Genomic DNA, 19,729 nt, shown 5'->3' with positions numbered 1-19,729 from the left:
CACACCAGAGCTGTCCCTCGGGCTGCCAAGTGTGTGACCCCCAGTGGCCCCACATGTGCCAAAGGGGAGATCCCAGTTCCAGCCCTGCTCCTGGCACAGGCAGGTTAAAAACCAGCAATGTTCCAGATGAGGTCATGGCAGAGCTGCTGCCTGCAGGCTTCCCCATCCTGGCAACCAAAACAACACCTGGTGACAGCTCTGCCACCCACACCAGGGTTGGGACCTGCTCCTGGACGGGATTCCTGCCTGGAATTCAGCTGCCTTGGTGACACAGAGGGGCTGGGGCAGTGGGTGTGGTACAAAGTGCAGACACACAGCAGAACAGGGCCATGGTTTGGGCTGGATGAACCCCAAAGTTACCCCTTCTCACCTTCCACTGTCCCAGGGGGCTCCCAGCCCTGTCCAGTCTGGCCTTGGGCACTGCCAGGGACCCAGGGACAGCCACAGCTGCTCTGGGCACCTGTGCCAGGGCCTGCCCACCCTCACGGGGAACAATTCCTGCCCAAACTCCACCTGTGACCAATGGATCCCAGCCTGTCATCAACCAGCACCTTGTCACCCAGTCATTCCTGGAACGCTCCAGGAGCATGAAGGAATGACGGACATTATCCAGCAAGAATGACCTGTTTAGGAGATGCTTAGAACGCTTTTTTAGGAGGCACCACCCTGCACGTAAAAGCTGCACGAAGCATTTTGGTGTTGTGTGAAAAGAAACCCAAAACCTGGCGTGGGCAGGAGCGAGCAGCTGTGCCAGCCTGTCCCTGTGCTGTCCAGGGGGATCCCCCGGCTGTCCCCCACCATGGCAGCTGTGTCACCCCTCACTGTCCTGCTGGGACACGGCACACACGGCACCGGGAGCTTCCATGGGAATGTGATGGAGGAACGGGGCCCGGAGCGGACGCGAGCGCTGTGTCCGTGTGCCGCAGGAGCCGGGGGTGCCCCAGCACCCCGCGACGCGCCTCCCAAACCGGCGCCTTGTTCCAACACCGATTTCCGGGTACAACGGTGCTCCAAGTGCCAACACCGGCAGCACCGACCACCGCCCGGTGCCACTGCCAACCGGGGAGTGCCCGTTCCAGTGATCCCACAATGCCGGGGCAGCGCGGCGGGCCCGGTCCCGGGACTCAGCTCAGCCCGCGGGTCCCGGTGGGGCCGGGCCCGGAGCTCAGCACGTCCCTGCGGGCCGGTGCCGGTCCTGCTCGCGGGGGGTCCCCGGCCTCTTCCTCCCCCCGCAGGCCCCGCCCCGGAAGCGCCGCCCGGCTCGCGCAGCCAATGGGCGGTGGCGCCGCCGGGACACGTCGCGCGCGGCCGCGCTCCCGTCACCCCCCGCGCGCCGCCGGGCTGGGAGGGAGGGGGGGATGCCGAGGCTCCTCCCCCCACCCCGGACCGCCGCGCCCGCCAATCAGCGGCGCCGTCTCATCGGGCCAATGAGCGGCGCCGTCTCAGCGGCGCGCGGGGGATGGAGCGCGCGGCCCGGAGCCGCCACGGCGCGCGCCCCCCGCGCTAGGGCCGGACCCCGGGACCCCCGGAGCCCCCAGAGGCGCCCCCAAACCCCCCCCAGCCCCCGCTCTATGCGGCGGGGCCGGCCGAGCCGCAGGCCTCGCTCCGCCGCGGGGCTGCCCTTGGCCCGCTGAGCGCCGAGCACCGGTAAGCGCCGGGCGAGTGGCGCGGGGGGGGCACCCGGGTACTGCAGACAAGGGGCGGAGGGCAGAGGGGCCGGGGGGGTCCCGGAGAGAGGGGCTGTGCGGCCTCGGGGGGCACCGGGAGCGGCACCTGGAGCGGGGGGGCCGAGGTCGAAGGGGGGGCAGTGGGACGGGGTGGGGGATGGACGGGGGGGCACCGGTAGCGGCAGGAGGTGGGACCCGGTGCGGGCTGGGGGCGGCGCGGGGTCGGCTCGAGGGGAGGAAGCGCCGCAGCGCGGGTGGGAAGAGGACGTTGGGATTTTGGGGGTGCGGCGGAGAGGTGAGGGGCTGTTGGGGGCTGCCGGGGGTGGGGGGATGGCGGGGCATGGCGGCTCGGAGGGGCCGCGGGGGCAGCCCCGGGGCCGGTCGGTGTTTCGGGGTGCGCAGGCTCGTGGGGAGCCGTGGGAGGAACTCGGAGCTCCGTGCCGGGCCCGCAGCGCGGGCACCCCCCCGCCCTCCGGACCCCGGTTTTTGGGGTGGGGATGTTTTTTTCGCAGGGGTGCGGGGTGGGGGGGAAATGCGTTTTGGGGTGAGCGTTGCGCTGGGAGGAACAATACCAAAAGTTGTCTGAAATGGTAATTTCCGTTTCCCATTTCATCATCCCCGGGTAGGCGTTAGCCCTGCCTGTGTGTGCGCAGGGCCGGGGCCGCACCGAGCCCAGCCGGCCCCAGCCCCGCCGCTTTCATTTATTTCCCAGTTTAATCTTTAAATCGCTCCGTGTTTCTGTCCTCCGAGGAGCCTTTGTGTGCCGGGGAGGGGCTGCTCGACACCTTTGCCCCTTAGCAGAAAGGAAGAGAGGGGGGAAAAAAAAAACCAACAAAAACCCCAAACAGCTGCAGCCCAGGACGAGCCTCCCCCAGGCCGGGGATGGATTCGTGTTTAGAAAGGCAAATGACCTCGGAGGGAGCGGGGATGAGCCGAGCCCTCGGTGCCCTCTGCCCTTTCCCAGAGGGAGCAGCTGTCCGGGCTGTGCGGCTCAGAACGGGCCCTTCATTGAGGCACAGGGGCCGTGTGTTTACGGCTTGGCTTCTCCTCCGGGCTTGGGGATGTGTTTTGATATCCAGTTGCAGGAAAGGGTTCCTCCCCCCTCCTGGTTTTGTACACAAAGTGCTCTCTCACCACTGGGGACACGGCTCTATAGGCAGAGAGCGAATTCCAGGCAGCTCTTGAAGCAAAATTCCCTCCTGAGATGGCTTCTGAAATGGGGCACACACATTATTTTTACCCTCTCTGTAGGCAAAGATTTTTAGGTGAAAACATCTGTGCTGCCTTGTAGTGACTGTGTGCTTTCCTGAGATTTATATAATTTTAAGGAACTTGGACCTCAGTGTATTTCTCCTTTCTTTGTTTTGTTCATAAAATGGAACATTTTTATGTAATTACTCCAATTATTTCCTTTTTCTGTGGGGGGGGGGGGGGAAACCACTCCACGGAGTCATGGAGAGGGAAAAGGAGATTAACTCTCACATGTTTCCCAGCAGCATCGATACATTCTTTGTGTGTGCCCTACCAAGAGCTCAATATTTAACTTGATTAACTTAAAAACAGGAAAAGTTGGCGTTTTCAGCCTGGATTTTCTGGCAGATTCCAGGTTGGAGTAGTCCGAGATGGCTGTGGAGGGGTTTGGAACGCGCTGTGGCAGGGAAACTCTGGCGTTTGCTTCCAGAGCTCCGTGCCCTGTTTTGTGTCCGTGGGAAGCGCTCGGCAGGGCAGGGACTGCCCGGGAGGGCTGGGCGAGCCCGTCCGGGGCTCGCAGTCTGCTCGGCCCCGGGTTGTGCCGGGCTCGGCGGGGCCGGGCCCCGGGTTGTGCCGGGCTCGGCGGGGCCGGGCCCCGGGTTGTGCCGGGCTCGGCGGGGCCGGGCCCCGGGTTGTGCCGGGCTCGGCGGGGCCGGGCCCCGGGTTGTGCCGGGCTCGGCGGGGCCGGGCCCCGGGTTGTGCCGGGCTCGGCGGGGCCGGGCCCCGGGTTGTGCCGGGCTCGGCGGGGCCGGGCCCCGGGTTGTGCCGGGCTCGGCGGGGCTCAGCCTCGGCCCGCAGCAGCTCCGGGTCCCGCTGGCTCCGCGAGGGCTCCCCCGTGCTCCGGGAGCTCTCGGACCTGCCGGGGCACATCAAGCCTGCAGAAGGGCTTTGCTGTGAACCCGTCCGGCGAGCCGGGGCTTGTGTCACCCCGGGCTGTGTGAGTCAGTGCGAGGGCTCGCTTTGCCAAACTCGCTGCAAACCGAGTTGCCCGTGCAGCAAACAACACGCAGGGCTCGGAAAGCACGGCGAGCCCTCGGTTCCCAAGGCTGATTTTGCCTCGTTCCGAGTGTAAATAGCGACCGAAGAGCCCCGGCCATATCGGCGCTGGCTGGAAACTGGAGATGTTGTGTTTCGTGTTCCACACTTGGTTCTGCTGCTCTGTTCTGCTTCTGCTTTTAGAAATGAACTCTTGTCTGTTTCTCCATTTCATAAAAAAGCATGGTTCAGAGCAAGCTGATTTTTTTTTCCCCCCCGTGGTCAGTTTTTTGTTTTTATGATGTTGCAACAGCATTTTCGCAGACTTAAACCTGCAGATTGTCCACTTTGAGGGCTGGGTTTGGATGGGGGAGGAAATGTTAAAAAAAAGCTCCAGAACAAAAACCTTTTGGCTTAATTTCTTCCTTCGTGTGTGGTAGGCAACCTGATAAGATTATTTTATTTTCCACTCGTGTTTTAATGGACTGAGTCCCCCCAAATGCTCGTGAACAAAGCCAAGCGTAGCACGGCGTCGTGCCGCGTTCTTCCGCTGCTCAGCAGAGCAGACAAATGCATTTCTCTGGGGTCAGTGAGACTCGTCGTGTTAATCAATACTGTACCAGCAGTGTTCCCTTTCCAGGGAACCAGATGGGCTACTTACAACTGGTGCTGATTATTTTAACTGTGTAATTGTAACATGGCTGCGTGATGACAGTGTTTCCTGCAGACACTTCAAAGGAAGGTTCCCGACGAGTGTGTCTTTACAGCGTTTAATCTGTCCTCTTTGTCTTTATGTTGTGGCTTTTGGACATGTGTTTGAAGTACTAAGAGGTTTTTTTTTCCCTTACCTCCAGCTTTTCTATACATTAAAAGGAGGCAGTGCTCTGGAATGATGAAGTGTCTCCAGTGTGGGAATAAACCCAGGGTTTTAGCGGCTCCCTCAGTGGTGGGTTGGTTTCACTGAGTTTTAGATCCAGGCAGTGACTAAGCCAAAAGCTGGGAAGAGATTTAAGTGGCTGTGAGGAAATGGCAATATTTTTTTTTAAATAGTGCATGTGGCTTTGTTTTGGGGAAAATATGTTGTATGGTGACTTGAGTCTTAACTGGGACAGGCTAATTACTCGGTGAAGAAATCCTTCTCCTAGGGAAGGAAAGGCACAGGGCTGGAGCTGGTTAATTACATTTTGTAAAATTATGGAGTGACGGCTTTCTGAGGAGGTCTGCCCCTCTTCCTGCCCTGTACCTGAATTTCAGGCTCAGCAGTTGCCTTACGGATTGAAATTCCTCCTGGGTATTAAGATTTAATGGTGGTAGACCCAGAGCAAGTAGTGGCAGGTACTGCTGCTTTTCAGTACAGCAAAGCAAATAATACTGGAAAATATTTACATGGGCGTTGTTATTCTCCTCGTATTTCCTTGATGAGCTCTAGTAAAGGTGCCTGTGTGCTCCTTCCATTGCCGGGGAGAATTCCCTGTATTTCAGTTGTAAAAGGCTGCGGAGAGGAACCGGTGTCTCCATAGCAAAGATTCCAGTGTTTCGTGATCAGCTCACATATATTTTTACCCCATCTAATTTAAACCAGTCTGCACGACACTCACAGGAATGATTTGTATGCAGCTTTTAAATATTTTCCTCCTTCCTGCGTGAGGGATTAGCGGCACAGAGCTGCTTTTTCGGAGGGTTCTCAGCCAAGTGTTACGTAATTTGTGTGCCACCGATGCACGGCCATAAAAAATACTCCCATCAATGTTAGGGGAAAGCTTGTGTAGGCAATTATTTCAAATCACAAGCGTCCTAAGCAGGTTTGTGCAGCCTTAAAATCTGGGCAAAACGCTGCCTTTGGAATCCTGCTGGGAAGGGGGGTGGGAAGCTGTCAGCGCCCGTGGTCTGGAGGCTGGTTTTGAGCACATTCTACTCCACTTTTTAAGCTTTCCTGTGTGAGAACTGGTGTTTTCTGGTCTATTTTCTCAGGCAACTGTTGGGTATTTAAAAATCTTAATTTTCTCTGAGTCTGGGTGGTGGTGCTTCAGCTGAGGCTGCTGATGGGTGATGCCAATTTGTAATCTTTTACGAGAGTAAGGGGGGGGGAAAGTAAAAAGAAGCTTAAATGCTAATAACAGTGAAAAATCTGCTCGGTGTGGAGAGCATGTGAAGAGAGCGGGTGCACGTTGGGCTGTGGAGTCTCCGTCAGCTGAGCTGGGGGCTTTTAAAAATCTGCCTCAATTTTTATGCTGCATGTGGAATGGCTAATCCCATAAAAGCCTCGCACCTTTTGACAGATGAAACGCTGCTGTTCTTCACTTATTTGAGCAAAATATTTTTATAGATGGTATTAGCTCTGTGGCTCCGAGGGTAATGCAGTCCTTACACAAGAAAGATCTTGCTTTGATCTGACAGCTTTCAAGATCCATTTCCAATCTTGGAGTTCCACTAAGTCTGTTTGTAATGGTGCCCTCAGACTTTTTTTCTGTTTATGTGACTCTTTGGGTGTTAACATTGCTCTGTATCTGAGTTTTCTTTAATAAACTGAAGGAATAATTGGGGTCAGGAAAGGAAATAATAATGTTAGAAAGTGCAGTTAATTATATCAGGTATTTTGGGCTCCAGAATTCTTTGTCTTGATTCTAATGTTTTCTTCAAGTTGTGGGATGTGGTGAAATGATCACATCATCAAACTGGGACAGTGAGGCAGGGTGATGTGTGGTGGTTAATTTTGGGAGTGTGAAATGACTGTGGCTGCAGGCTTGATGTCCATGGGGGTGGTGGAGGACAGGAGGGATGGTTTCTCTGGTGGACAGCTCTTTGCCCTCTTCTCTGGGGGAAGAAATGGTCTTCTGTGTGGTCCAGTGTTCATCCAATGGCATCTACATGGCCCTGTGTCCATCCAACATGATTTAAATGATGTTGTGTCCATCCTATGTCATCTACGTGGTCTTGTGTCCATCCAGTGGGATCTTTGTGTCCATCCGACATGTTCGGTTTGCTCCCGTGTCCATCCAGCATGGTCTGTTTGCTCCTGTGTCCATCCAGCACGGTCTGTTTGCTCCTGTGTCCATCCAGCACGGTCTGTTTGCTCCTGTGTCCATCCAGCGGGGTCTCTGTGCTCCCGTGTCCATCCAGCATGGTCTGTTTGGTCCCTTGTCCATCCAGCATGGTCTGTTTGCTCCCGTGTCCATCCAGCATGGTCTGTTTGCTCCCGTGTCCATCCAGCATGGTCTGTTTGCTCCCGTGTCCATCCAACATGGTCTGTTTGCTCCTTCTGTCCATCCAACATGGTCTGTTTGGTCCTGTGTCCATCCAGCATGGTCTGTTTGCTCCCATGTCCATCCAACATGATCGGTTTGGTTCTGTGTCCATCCAGCGGGGTCTCTGTGCTCCTGTGTCCATCCAACATGGTCTGTTTGCTCCTGTGTCCATCCAACATGGTCTGTTTGGTCCCATGTCCATCCAGCACAGTCCTGCTGGTTGTGTGTACGTCCAGTGGGATCTCTGTGCTCCTGTGTCCATCCAGCACGGTCTGTTTGCTCCTGTGTCCATCCAACATGGTCTGTTTGCTCCTGTGTCCATCCAGCATGGTCTATTTGCTCCTGTGTCCATCCAGCTGGTTGTGTGTACGTCCAGTGGGATCTCCATGGTCATGTGTCTCTCCATCATGCCCCACGTGGTCCCTGTCCCTCGAGGGTGGCTCTGTGGGAGCCCCGTGGCTCAGCAGCCCCTGCAGGGCTGGGGTGGGTGCTGGCTCTCAGCAGCAGGAGCAGCCTCCCTGCTCCCTCTGCTCCTCCTCCCTTGGGGCCCCGCCGGCGTCTGGCCAGACCTCCCATCTGAGAAACCATCCTGGCTTTTCCTGCCCCTCTCAGCGTTGGCTGGGACAGCGTGAGCTCCCAAAGAGGACGTCTGGAACCTCCATCTCCGGGTTCGTTCCCGTTTTCTGGAGCTCAGCACGTGGGTAAGGTGTGCGTTGCTGTGCAGCTGTAGTGAGCAGAGGCTGGAAGTGCAGCCAGGGATTGGGAGGCACTTCCAGCACCAGGGAGGGAGCTGGCTGCTGGAGCCAGAAGAAAGTGATGTTTTTTTCTAGGTCAGGGTTGAAGGCACTGTCAGGGTGGTGATGTGCAGCATATCTTACTGTCTGCATTGTCCCTGCCATATGGATGTGTGCACACTGCCCTTGGCATTCAGGCATTGAATTATTTATCCTCTCCAAATCTGGAGGCAGCCTTTCTTCCCCTGTCTCCAAGAAAACCAAACTTACCCGATGAGTGTTTTTAAAATAAACCTTCCGCTGTGAATTACTGCAGTGGCAGGAGCAGGGTATTGATTGTATGTTGCGTTTGGAGTCGGAAACCAAAGGTTACAACACTGGATATCTTGTGGAAACACTGAAATATTTATTTTGCTGTTAGGTGCAAGTGTGTCTGTGCTGGTGCTGGGTTTGTATGTGGCTGAAATGCCATGTACTGAAATTTCCGGACTCGGAGAATGGAAAGGCCAGAAAACTTTGCAGTATGTGTAAAAGCAGCTTTGTCTCAGCTGTGTGTGAGGGGATGGATGCTTTTCCAGGGAGAAGGCATCTCCTTTGCTCTTGTGCTGTGTTGGATTTGCTGTGAGAGGAGCATCAAGGTGGTCCTGGTTTGGGTGTGGGTGTTTGCAGGGTGTCACGGAAGGGTGGCTCAGGGAAGCACAGGCTGGAGGCAGCTGGCTCTGTAATTATTTTTGAGAGACTGACAGCTTTGCAGGATAGAAACAGTCTCGAATAATTTACCTTTAGAGCAGCATAAAGCTGCTAAAACTGTGTCACAGGCATGGGAAAGAATCAGAGAGTCAAGAAGGGAGATGTTACCCTCTAAAAAATTCACCAGGATCGGAGGCAGCGTGTCCCCGAGGGCTCGGCAGCCAGAGGCTTGGAAACACGGTGCTGCCCTCAATATCGGGATGTGAAATGAAAGGATGCGTAATTAGGAACTCCAGGAAAAAAAAAAAAGGCATTAAATAGCTTTAGAGGTGAATGGAAGCTTCATTATTAAGCACCAAGTGCTTAGCTGCAGTTGGTGGTGCCTCTTCCTTTCAAATCACGAACACATGAAAGTGCTCCCCGCCCCCAGCGGGGCCTTATCGGCTTATCTGGGCAGGAGTTCAGAGCCATAAAAACTGTATCCTGCTTACACCTTCCAGCCGGTCCTGTGACCTGTGCTGTGTAAACAAGTTGTACCAGGAGCTCCCCATGACTGGTAAGTGGCTGGGTTTCTGCAGGCTGGTTGGGTCCAGGAGGAGCCAAGATAAAGTTCCAAGAAGTTCCCCTTTGGGAATGGTCTCCTGATAGCTGCTGCAGGGAGGAGGTGGCAGGGCTGAGATCCTGCTGACTGTGGCAGTGACTGTATCCCATGGAAAGCACTTTGGGATAGACTTTACACTCCGGGGCTGGTGTTTTCCACGTTCTGCAGGAGGGTGGCTGTGGCAGATTGTGAAATGTCAGCGTTGTGGTAACAACACCGACCGGCGCTCCGCGGTTGCGTCAGGCCTGGGCTGTGCTGGAGCTGTAAGCCTGTCTATAAATATATCCATATATCTTGGGATGGATGAGATTAGCCGTGGCCATGCTGGGAAGAGATGTAGGTAATGCAGGGAAGGGGTGTGTGTGGGGGGACACAAACATCCTGCTCCTGCCGTGCTGGGGGGTTTGAACGCAGCCGGGCGCTCGGGTTACTGCGCTTGGCCGCTGCCCACCCCGGGCTGTCTCCGTGGTTTCATCTTGCAGCTCGGCACAGGCAGATCCATTTATCCAAGCTGGACTGTAACGAGCCAGTTTAGGGATTTAGTGTGTGAAACTTCACCTTCTCAGCAGCCCAAGGGTCGAGTGCACGGGTTTGAAGATGGAAACCTGTTCTCCTTGAATGTTGACCTTTTTTGTTGGTGTGGTTTCTCGTCCCCACGTATGGGGGAATGTGCTGGGTTTGGGAATTGGGCTGGCTGCTCTGGTTTCCCTCCTTGCCGTGGCCTGTCCTGGCACGTGCTGGGGTCCTGCCTGTTGGCTCCCCTGGCTCTGGGCTCTCTGTTCCTCATTTTCCCTGGAAGGTTCCTGGCTCTCCCAGGAGATCAGAGGTGCCCTGTGTTACTCAGCTGCTCTGCAGTGAATTCAGCTCCCTTCCCCTGTGATCAGCACTGGCACTGGGGTGTTAAACTGGTTCTGTGGTGAGAGACGAATTCCTCTGAGTTAGTCCAGGGGGAAGGGATCAGACAAGCAGTCAACTTGGTGGCTCTTTCCTGGTGTGCTGAGTAGAGCTCCTTGGCTAGGGAGATGGAGGCTGTAGTCTTAAAATGCTGAATTTAATTTCCTCCTGCAGTGTGTTCTGTCTGCAAGCCTCCCCTACTTCACCCACCAGCATGTTTCTTCTCCCTCCTGTCCGTCCCTCCCCTTTCCCAGGAGCCCCATCTGATGGAGGTTCTGCTCTTGCCTTGGTCCTCCTCATCCAAGATTCTTGTCTCTAATTTTAGCCTGTCTGCCTTTCGAGGTCCCCTCCCGTCTGTTCCTGCCTTTCTCCTTCTCTCTGAGTTGTTCCTGCATCTTCCTCTCCCTCTGGAGAGCTGGACCTTGTTTTTGCATGGTGGGAGGAAAGTGCTTGGGAGGGGAGTGAGGCTGTGGGTGTGCTGAGGTGAAGGCTCCTGGGGTGTGGGGAATGCTGGCAGGGATGTTTGGGCTGCTCTGTGCTCACAGGGAGCAGCTCCTTCCCTCTCCTGCATCTCCCTCACTGTCCTTGCTCGGATCTGCTCTTGGAATCTCTCTTTTGTGGATTTACCCTGTATTTGTGCAATGGGGCTCTCTACCATGAGGTTACTCGTAGCTGCAGTGCTGCCCAGCAGCCCTGAATCTCCTGCCCTTTTCCCTGCAGGAAAGCTGCAGGCTGCCTGCTTTTCCTGGAATCTCACTCCACCTTAGCAGGCATTTGCTTATGGTTACAGAGAAAATGACTTTTCTGACAGGGAGGTATCAGACACAGTCAAATCTCCTCAAAGGGAGGTGGAGCCCATCAGGGAGAGCAGGGAAGCTGGCCCTGGAGCCTGGCTATCCAGCAAGGCTGCTCATCCTGGTGGGATCCACCTGCTCGAGCCCTGGGAGCGTGGTGTGTGCAGCATAATCTGATTTGTGCCTGGAATATAAATCCTGGCTGTTGCAGGCATGCAGCCTGGGGTTTTACAAGTTCTTTTGTGAAAACAGCATTCAGCCCCTCCACTGCTGCAGCAAGGAGCTTCCCTGGAAACCCAATCCCAGCAATTAGTGAGGTTTGCAGAGGATCCTAGCAACTGCTGCTGGGGTTCCATTGGCAGGGGTGAGGTTTTGTTTTTTTAGACTGTTTATAGTTGCATTCTGTGCATTGTATGGAGATACATAAACTAAAGCACAAGGAGTTCCACCTCAGCATGGGGGAGAACTTTCCCTGGAGGGTAGCAGAGCCCTGGCACAGCTGCCCAGGGAGGGTGTGGGGTCTCCCCCTCTGGAGCCATCCCAAACCCACCTGGACGAGTTCCTGTGTCACCTGCCCCCGGTGTCCCTGCCTTGGCAGGGGGTGGGCCTGGATGGTGTCCAGAGCTCCCTTCCAGCCCTGCTCTGCCTGCACATCCCACGGGGGGAAGGGAGGAAGGGGCTGTGGGGCAGTGCTGAGCTGAGTGATGATGGGAACGCTGCTTGGGAAGCTGATCCTCGGGGAAAGTGGAGCATGGCTGGAATAGATTGGGTGCTGTGTGACTTCGGTGTGTGTGGGTAACCTGAGCTCACCTGTGAGGAGCTCTGTTACCCAGGTGCTCCCTGACCTGGCTTGCTTTTGCCAGCAGAGGCTCTGGCTGTTGGGGAGGGATGCTTTCCACCAGGGTGGTTATGTAAAGCCTTAATGCTCTGCGCTCTCCAGCTCGGCTTTCCAACGTGCGCGGGGCTCCGGGGGCAACTTCAAAGGAGGGCGTTTGCTTTATGGCTGAACCTATGAGCAGTTTTATGTGCAGGGTGGAGTGAACTCGTGGAGAAGATTGCAGTTTTCCCAGTGCCATAAAAAGTTACGATGCTGATGATGCCGGCATTGTTCCGTAGGCGGAGGCAGGAGCAGATGCAGAGAGGTCAGCGGGCTCGGCTGTGCCAGCGCGCTCAATGCCCTGCTCTGTGCTCCCAGCTCTCCCAAACGCCTTCAAAAAGTGCCTTGTGCTCTTTCTGGGGCTGCCTCAGAAACCTGCACCTGTGCTGCTCGCAGAACAGGCCCAGCATTTCCATGGGAAAGGAACTTGGCAGGGCAGTGAAGGGGGCTGTTTTCCAGGGCAGTATTTCAGCCCCTTCTGAAAACGTGGCGTTTCAGTGGCACAGGCTGTGAGTCAGTTTATAACCTCCTTCCTTTCTCTGGGCTGTTCTTTGGGGTACGAGCCAAGGGAGTTAAAAAAATAACCAAGTGGCTGCATCTTGACGAGCCTCATTCCAATTAACTTCCCTCATGCTCCAGAAGATAGATTCCCCAAACTGAGATACATTCCCAAAAAAAGGACTATTCAGGCTAAGTGGTGATGGTGGGAGAGTATGATCAGCTTCTGCAGTCTTAATTGTGGCCTTTTCTAAAAGTATTTCAGTGGCCTGTGCTGTCTTTAAACCCTGGTGGGGTATAAGATTCTCCCAGCTGTGGAGTCAGCACCCCAAATTCTGAGGTATAAAGCACCTTCCAGTTCTCAGTAAGTTACAGCTGATTAAAATAAGTCACTATTCCAGTTTCAGTCAGATCTCTCTAAATATAAACTTAACCTCTCATTGAAACCATTTTCTGCTGGGATGGGGAGGCATAAATGTGGTCTTTGTTTGCAGCCAGGAAAATTAAAGGTTCACAACATTCAGAAATGTGCGTTTTAGATCTTCTGACAACCTGTTCCTTAAAGAATGTTTCTGCTTGGCAATGGGCAAATAGTTTGAGTGTTCTCCAGCTTGGAGAATTTTATTCTAATGAACATACTAAAACTTAGGGGGAGCAAAAAAAGACTGTGATCCTTCTCTTTGGGTGATCCATTAGCTGCTCCAGCTGCCTTTTATTTATTTTTGTAGACACATGTGTGAATGTAAACATTTTATCTGGAATGGCCTTGCAAATGTTCCTGCATTAACATATATTGTCATGGAGAATAATTTTCATTTAACTGTAATTTGCTTTATATTTTCCTGCCTGGTTGCCATGGAAACACAGACGGATGTGGCAGGGACTCCTCACAGGAGCCAGGTTATGGATTGCCTCTCTAATGGACCTCTGTTAATCACACTGCAGCCTGCACTGGAGGAACCAGGGCTCTTTGCAGGAGACACTTTATTTAGATAAACTGTGAGATGCCTGTGGTACTCTAGCTTAATATTCAGAGTTACCAAGGGTGTTTTTCCCTTCTCCAGAAGTTTTTTGTCATAAGAACTATGTATTATGATCCTGGAATTGAGATATATTTATTTAAATTTAATGTCGGTTAGACTTGATTTTCAATTTTCATTTCATTTGCTGTAATAGCTTAACTGGTAATGTTCTTTTCTGGGTTCAGTTTAAGATCTGAAATGCTTGAAACAGAGCAGTGAAACATTTGTTATCCCTATCCCTGTGCAAGAAGTTGACTTGCTTTTCATAATAATGTGTCTGTGTTTTTGTGTTTCCTTTTGGCTGCCAGCAGGGAGAAAGGGGGCAAAGATGGATGTTATTAAATGTATTACCTGTGGATTTGGGGTTGGCTGCCTTGCCCACAGCACGGCTGCTGTTCTGAGCTGAGCCCACACAGCATTTCCAGGGAAGGGAAGGGATGTGGGGCAGGGGCTGAGGGAGCCCAGGGGGCTCAGCCTGGAGAAGAGGAGGCTGGGGGGACCCTCTGGCTCTGGAGATGTTAAACCCATGTAGATGTGACCCGTGGTTTAGTGGTGGTGCTGGCACTACTGGGCTTGATGACCTCAGAGGCTTTTCCAAACTAAACTGCTCTGTGATCTCCAGGATTATCAGTGCTCAGGTTCCTGTTCTGGGATGCTGATCTCTGCCTTTGTTGGATCCTTGGAAGGAGCTGCCTCTAACTCCTGAGATAAGAATGATGGTGGCATGGGTTCAAACTGAACTCACCAATCAACAAATGATTCATTTTTGGTAAATGGGGATGAGCTCCAGGAGAGAAAATCAACCACCCAGCATTCTTTGCTCTGGGTACTTTGATGGCAGAAACCTCAAATTGCAACTTAGAGACATGAATTTCATTTGTCTCCTGAATCAGAGCCCTCCAAGTGAATTTTGGGGTGGGTTTTAAGGGGAAGCTGGCTTGGCCCTTCCCTGCCTGTGGTCAGACACCCATGGCTGCTTACATAAGGCTGGGTTCCTCCAGCACGTGGATGCTTCCCCATGCAGATGGGCTCACAGTTATTTCTTGGTGCTTTACAGGGGAATTGGGTAACACTTTGTTCTGTAATGCAGGATGAAGAAACCCAGCATGTTTTTCTGTAATGGTGTATAAACAAGTAGTGTAACATCCTATTTCAGGCGTTGGGAGGAGGAAGGGCTCAGGGGGGGAGGCAGGGCTGAAGCAAAGCTTTGTTTTTCTAGACCTACACACCAGATTTTAGTACTGTGCCTTTGGTGGATGCTGGGAGTGTTACAAACTGGTTTTTGAGGTGTGTGAGCTCAGTCCAGTGGGTGCTGGGGGTGTGGAGGAGCCTTGGTCATACAGGTCCCCTCTGGTCCCCTCTGCATTTCTGTGTCTCTCACTGGCTGATGTTGGTGCTCTTTTGCTGCTCATGAAGGGTGATGTGATTCACAGTCTAAGCCCAATCTAATTTTAATAAAAGTCTGAAAAATATCTTGGCTCTACTCAGGACTTTTGGGTCTTGTGTAGACTTTTTGCATTTTTCCTTTATTTTTATTTTTCTTCTCCTTTTCTGCCTGTTGTCCTGTGAATACTCAGAACTGAGCATTTGTGTTCCCCAGTGGCACATTTGGGAACCCCAAATCCACCCCTGCAGGTAGATAGGTGAGACAGTCTGCATCCAGGCACTGCCATCTCTGAGCTCTTGGATGGCACAGCCAGAATACCTGGCAATTTATGAAATAATAAACTCTCTGATTATTGATTACTCTCTAATTCATAGTTTTGCTTGTGTTTTATTCCATTTTTTGGACTCCTGGATCTGAGGCAGGGATCCCTGCACACCTGCCAGGTGTTTTTCCCAAAGGTGTGTCCCTGAAGGGTTGGTGATGAATGGCACTGTTGTAGGTAGAAGCTGATGTGACTAAGTCACCTTTTGTGGCCCGGGAATGGACTCCTGCACCTGAGAATTGGGTTAAACATTGGCTCCTGGTAGCCAGGAGAGCAGAGAGGCCTTGGTGACCATTGAGGTCTTTGGCTGCCTTGGAAGCTTCACTTTGAGGATATTCTTCATCAGGAATTGGAGCGCCAGGACAAGGGAATGGCTTCCCACTGCTAGAGGAAAGGGTTAGATGGGATATCAGGGAGAAATCCTTCCCTGGGAGGGTGGGCAGGCCCTGCCCAGAGCAGCTGGGGCTGCCCCTGGGTCCCTGGCAGTGCCCAAGGCCAGGCTGGACAGGGCTGGGAGCAGCCTGGGACAGCAGAAGGGGTGGCACTGGATGAGCCTTAGGATCCCTTCCAACCCAACCCATTCCATGATATTTTTCAGGTTCACTCACTTGGTTTGGACAGCAGCTAATGCTGCTTTACCAGTACTCACAGGAAAGGGTTAGCTGCAGGTAAAGCATAAAGCCAAACTGTTCTTCTGCTCCTTTCAGTCTCCTGGACACTCAGGTTGGCTTTGAGCCCCTCATCCCATGTTGTGCCATGAGCATGGCTTTGGATTTATCTCCATTAATTGTGCCAGAGATCTGGGAGTAAAGAGCACTTTTAATGCATTGCTGTTCCCCAAAAATGGTGCAAATCAGGATGAGCTGGGGGGGGTGGGGAGGTTAGAGGAGCTGCCTTGTGTGCAGTCGTGGGAAGAGGGAATTCTTCAGGGAATGGGTGAATTGTTTCCTTCTGCTCTGAGCAGCCTTTTAATGAGCTGCCCTCTCCAGGGTGCAGAGAGATGAACCTCCCATGGCTATCTCCAGCCTGGGAGGCTTCCACCACATCGCTGCCTTCGGATCCTTGGAGCTAAAAATACATCCCTGCTGCACAGCAGACTGCAGGCACGTTAATCTGCTCCCTTTAGGAAGGAGGCTCGTGGTACTGGATGAACTGCTGTGGAAATTTTATTTTTGCTGTGCAGCGTTACCAGTTTTCTTCTTCCAACGGAAAAATGTCGTGGAAATCATTGTTCTGGTTGGAATTCCCTCTCTGACAACAATAGCAGCAGTGGGGTGGGGTGCTTTGGAATTGTTTAGTGAGGAGAAGTTTTGGAGGAGCGAGCTCTCCCAGGCTGCCCTGGCTGATCCCTCTGTGCTGTTCAGGAGGGTTCCCACCAGCGGATTTTGGGGTACTTGTGAGCACTCCTGGCTCTTCCAGAGCAGCTCTATGGGAGCTGGGTTCCTCTGCCACCTTCCCCACTCAGCTGGGCTCCTCTGGCTGTAGCTGAGCACATCCTGGGTTTCCTGGGATGAGGAGGAACGGGAGCCTGCCAGGCTGACACCTCAGAGCGCTCCTGGAGTTACTGCTCCCTCTGAGCAGGGATTCATCCCCAAGGCAGGCACAGCTGGTGCCCTCCACACCTCCTGGAGCTCCAGCCCTGCTCACCCCATGTGCTCCAGCCTTCCTGGGGCAGGGATGCTGCCCTTTCCTGCCAGCCTTTGTTCCCAGGTGACTTTGGGAACGTTTTAGGGCAGCAGCAGCACAAGAGCTGATTCAGACCCAGCTCTGAGGGGCTGGAGCTGTGTTCTCTGCCTGCTGTTGAACAGCTCAGTGCTGATTCTCTTCACGAGTTCCAACTGGAGCTGCTGCTGTTGGTGCCATGGGGCGTTTGAGGTCTGGGATGACTGCAGCGGGGCTTGCGTAAGCACCAGCAGCTTTGTTTTCTCCCTGCTCCACGAGGAGCTTTTGCCTCTCCACTATTTAACATTCAGAGTGTATTTTCCTCCTTTGATGTTCGGCTTACCTTGACAGGCTGGGAGGGCTGGGCTTGTTCAGCCTGGAGAAGAGAAGGTTCTGGGCAGACCTTGGAACCCCTTCCAGTGATGAAGGGGCTCCAGGAGAGCTGGAGAGGGAGTTTGGACCAGGGCCTGGAGTGGCAGAACAAGGAGGACTGGCTTCAGACTGAAAGAAGGCAAGATTTAGCTTGGATATCAGGAGTAAGTTTTTGGCTTAGAGGGTGGTGAAGCCCTGGCACAGGGTGCCCAGAGCAGCTGTGGCTCTGTGGATCCAAGGCCAGGTTGGATGGGGCTTGGAGCATCCTGGGACAGTGGAAGGTGCCCCTGGCATGGCAGAGGTGGCACTGGATGGGCTTTGAGGTCCCTTCCAACCCAAACCATCCTGTGATGTTGACACAGGAGCTCACCTGCTCCACCAGGCTCTGTTTTCCCTGGATGTGCTGCCTTGCTGCTGCTCATTAGCACAGGCTCAGTCACAAGCTGCTCAGACAGCCTAAACCATTTGTAAGGAAACTGTCTTTAAAATATGGATGGCATTAGAGGGACTCAGGCTTAAAATTAGAAACTGTTTATGATGCACAGTTGTAGTTGTTTACCTTGAACCATAATTGTCTTATTTCCTGAGTTAAAAACGTCACGTCAGCTTGCTGAAGCAAGATTTGATGACAAAGGAATTGTTTTTAGCCACCAGCAGAGCAAAGAACACTTCAAAATGTGTGTCTAAATATGATTTTATAACCTAAAGTGTACCACACTCGGGATTTTAAATTGGCTCTGGAAGTTGCGTGGCTTTATGGCTCGGCCATTTGGCCAGGGATCAAGGCCTGGGTTTAATCCTGACTCCGTCCTTTTGTCCTCTGAGCGTTTTCCTTGCCTCCCTCTGTGCTGTTTGTTTGGATGGGCTGTGCCCTGCCTGGGCTGCTGCTGGCCCTTCCTGGGGTGCAGGGCTGTGGTGCTGGGGCTGAGGCTCCCCCACCCTCCGGCCTGGCCCCTCGGAGCAGGGAGTGCTGGCCCGGGAGCATCAGCAGGTTCCTGCTGCACTGGCAGCCTCAGCTCCTCATGGACAGCTCTGGAGTGCCCAGGAGAGCAGCTGGGCACCAGCAGCTGAGCAGGGACAGACCCTGCCTCCCTCAATCCCCTCTGAGCAGTTGGGGCACCTCAATGAGCACAGACAGACATTTGACTTCCTCATTTTAGCATTATTACTTATTGCTGTGGTTCCTTATTTCGCTATTCAGCAGTGCTTTCTGATCCCTCTGGCTGAGGTGGCCCGTGCCCTCCTCACACCCTTTTCCAGCCTGGATTTCTGTACCCTGAGTGAGACAGCTGCTCCTCACCTGTGCCTGGTGCTGCCAGGATGCTCCTGTCTCAGGAGAATGGAAAGTGGGAGGGGAGCAGCTTCTTTAATGATGACAACTGCTACTTAAACCTGTTCAGGGCTTAGAATGGAAAGGAAAAAAGATCAGTGGAAGCTGTAGGTGCTTTCAATGTATGTGGGATTTTTAAGGAATCTTTTTATTCTGACCTTAACTTGCCAGGCCCCAGACAATAGGGGAGGGATGCTGTGTGGAAATCAGGGAGGTGCTTCCTTTCAGCTCTTTCTTTGCTGTGTAATTTGAGGTGGTTGTAAGGCACTTGTAACTCAGGAATTGTAGGCTTGAGCACATTTACAATTACATTTTTCATGTTGCTTTCTGGGGACCTCCAGGATTGTCCAGCCAGGTAACAGTGTCTGATCCTACATACCTGGGTGTGGGGCTGCCACCTGCACATTCCTAAAAAACCTGTAGCTGAGTTGTTGAAGTGTCTGGTTGTAACATTCCCGTCACCACAGGGAGTTTTCTTGGCTGGGGAGGTGATCTTCAGCCAGCTCAGAATCCAACCAGAAGCCACTCCATGGATATTTGCTGTGTTTTCCCTCTGTGAGGGAGCCTGTCTGTTCCTGAAGGCTGAACAGTGACTTCCTTGACTCCTTCTTGGCTAATTAGTGTGCTTTAAAATGGGATGCTTGCATCTTTTTCACCAATCAGCATTCAGAAAGGAAAGGAAATAGTTCAGATATTAATAGTAACCCGTATCCAATTTGCCACGGAATTACACGGATGCAAATGTCTGGGACTGCAGAGGTGACAAATGTGTCTGTCTGTCACTCTTTTCTCTTGAAAAATGGTATTTTCTCCATGTGTTAAAACTGGGCACAGAGTAAGAAATGCAGATTCATTTTTAAATGAAATGGAGCTTGTTGTGGCCCAGTGGCATCATTCACCCTCCTGCTTCCCTGAGGAGGAGGTGCTGGGGGAGCTGAGTGGGGCTTGGTGAGGGCACAGGAGGGATTCACTCTGGGGAGGGCAGGGATGTGTTTGTCCCACCTCACCTGTGTTTAGGAGCAGTGGAAGGGAGGAGGAGCCTGAGCTGTGACAGCAGCTGTGAGCTCACCCTAAATTATGGCTTCCATTCTAGAGCACATCCACCCTCCTTGCCTTCACTGGGTCAGTGAAGTTCAACCTCTTAGAGCTTAATCCCCATTCCTGGAAGTGTCCAAGGCTGGGTTGGAAGGGACTTGGAACAACCTGGGATAGGGGAAGGTGTCCCTGCCCAAGGTGGGGGCAGAACAAGACTAAATTTGAGATCCCTTCCAACTGAAACCATTCTGTGATGTCACCACAGATTCTGGTCTCCCCTAATTCACTGCAGATCTCCAAACAGCTTGGTCATTGCTGAATTTAGGCTTCTGTCAACCCCCATTCCTAGGGACAGCCTTGTCCATGTCAGACT

The 19,729-nt window shown here is 53.2% G+C and overlaps 1 protein-coding gene across 1 annotated transcript in view; it reads left to right on the top strand.

Moving 5' to 3' along the window:
• The first annotated feature begins 1,471 nt into the window (after positions 1 to 1,471).
• ANKRD11 (ankyrin repeat domain containing 11) overlaps positions 1,472 to 19,729 on the top strand; it is a 130,521-nt gene continuing 112,263 nt past the window's right edge. Inside the window, 1 exon segment of the mRNA XM_036390136.2 lies at positions 1,472 to 1,647. The gene's annotated coding sequence lies outside the window, so the exon portion shown is untranslated.

Source organism: Molothrus ater, chromosome 12, assembly GCF_012460135.2.
Source record: "Molothrus ater isolate BHLD 08-10-18 breed brown headed cowbird chromosome 12, BPBGC_Mater_1.1, whole genome shotgun sequence".
NCBI classification, from domain to species: domain Eukaryota; kingdom Metazoa; phylum Chordata; class Aves; order Passeriformes; family Icteridae; genus Molothrus; species Molothrus ater.
This window is presented reverse-complemented; position numbering and strand designations above follow the sequence as displayed.